This window comes from Henckelia pumila, chromosome 3 (assembly GCF_033568475.1).
Source record: "Henckelia pumila isolate YLH828 chromosome 3, ASM3356847v2, whole genome shotgun sequence".
In the NCBI taxonomy this organism is placed as follows: Eukaryota; Viridiplantae; Streptophyta; class Magnoliopsida; order Lamiales; family Gesneriaceae; genus Henckelia; species Henckelia pumila.
The window spans coordinates 62,177,331-62,179,382 of NC_133122.1; the positions used below are offsets into that span (position 1 = coordinate 62,177,331).

A 2,052-nucleotide genomic window follows, 5' to 3' on the forward strand; every position below is an offset into this window, starting at 1 on the left:
AACCGGTTTTTATCGCATAATTCCGTTTTTAGCAATAATGTTTTGGCAGAATTTTGTCAAAAATGGCAAAAACTCAATTACTATATATATAGATTATTATTATTATTATTATTATTATTATTATTATTATTATTATACTGTGTAATTTACTAAAGTTATTAAAGGATAATATATATAATCAACTTTCAGTACAAAAATAATGAATAGATCATTGTGCAGTGGGTAACAAAAATTGGATTAATGTAATTAATAACAATACTCTTCTTATTACTGCTATCGATAAAGATCATCATCACCGGTAATTATTTATCAATATGATTTTTCTTGAAAGGAATACTTATTTCCTTACAATATTTCTCATGCAATAAACAAGAGTACTTAAAATTTAATTTCAATTGATACAACTTTCATGCACCAACATCAAAATTAATTATACTCTCGATCCGCTGTATTAAAACGAATTACAATTTTTATCTTCTTCACTTTATTAAAACTACAGCACTGGTGCCCCCATCTTCGAATCCATTCATGGGTACCTGCACTTACCATAAGCTGCAACATAAAGAAACAAAATGTTAAATATAAATTTCTTTTAAAAAAAAAAGTATATATTAATTCGAGGGGTAGCATAGAGTAATCTGTATTTAACGATGGGCCTGAATAAGTAATCAACTTACATGGATCAATGGAGGTTAAGAATCCAACATAACTATAGCACGTTGGATATTTAGCTCCCTTGTATTGGAGGTTAAGAATATAGGAGGCATGGCTTCTTACGTTGTCCGGATCGAAGCAATCTCCGCCGGGTAGTATTGCACTGCAATTTATCTCTCTGTTTTGGCAAGTTGAGTGAACATAATCTTTCAATATATGTTTATCGGCATCTTCTCTTGCCACACACCAATCCATATCCTAGCCGTAATTAATCGCATCAAAAAACAAACAAACAAACAAATCAGATCTAAAACATTAAATTAACTTTTTATATTATAACGCAAGCGTATATCTATCTTATCTTGTACCATGCTTGCATTGACACACAGAAGCAACAAAAAGGAGCAGGAGAAGATAACATTTAGAGTCGCCATTTGGTTTCGATATATATTTAATTTTGTGCTAGTTTTCTCCCGATTCTTACACTTTGTCGATTAAACACAATCGTGAGTACATGTATATACACACACAAATATAAATATATTGGTCCCACAAAATCGAAATCAAACATAATTAATTAGGTGAGATTACATATTAATTGAATATTAAATTGCATTTTGTGTATTATATTAGTTTGACCCATGTTATAAATAGATCTCTAATTAGATGGTCTCAACTATCTATAAAACGGGTTGATCCGACTTATATTTATAATAAAAAATAATATTTTTAGAACTAAAGCTACACACAAACCGGTATAAGACGGTCTCACGTGTCAATTTTTTGTGAGACAGATCATGTACATATTTTTGTTATACATCAAAAATATTACTTTTTATGTCAATATTTTTAATTTTTAGAGTAACACTCCTGTGAGACGGTCTTTTTCGTGAGACGGGTTAACCCTACCCATATTTATAATAATAAGTAATATTTTTGACATAAAATGTAATATTTTTTAATGGATAACCCATATAAGAGATCTGTCTTAAAAAAATGACACTTGAGACCGTATCCTCAAAGTTTTTGTCTAATTTTTATTGTAAATATAACCAAATTTGACTCGTCTCACGGATAAATATCGTGAGATCGATCACAAAATATCTATTCAACCAAATACTTAAACACGGTTCTTTTCATTTCAACATCAATCCTAAATCCTAAATATAATTGTCTCAAATAATTAACAACCATATTTGAAAATTTCCATCTATTTCTTAAAGAGATTTTCAAATTCACATTTATTAATTTAGATAAATAAACATAATATTATATATATCATCCACACTCCACCCATACTATGTTATCATTACAAAATTGGATGTGGTAGTGACAATAATTTGCACATACTTACGCTATGTTGAGTTACATGAATTATTAGTCAATGTATAATATTTG

At 28.8% G+C, this 2,052-nt stretch overlaps 1 long non-coding RNA gene across 1 annotated transcript; it reads right to left on the minus strand.

Annotated features, from left to right (window-relative positions):
- Nucleotides 1–459: 459 nt before the first annotated feature.
- On the minus strand, nucleotides 460–1,154 carry LOC140886185 (uncharacterized). Its single transcript, XR_012151462.1, has 3 exons — nucleotides 1,023–1,154; nucleotides 678–912; nucleotides 460–552 (listed from the first exon to the last, which is right to left on the minus strand). It is a non-coding gene; the product is annotated as an uncharacterized lncRNA (long non-coding RNA).
- Between the last annotated feature and the right edge of the window lie 898 nt (nucleotides 1,155–2,052).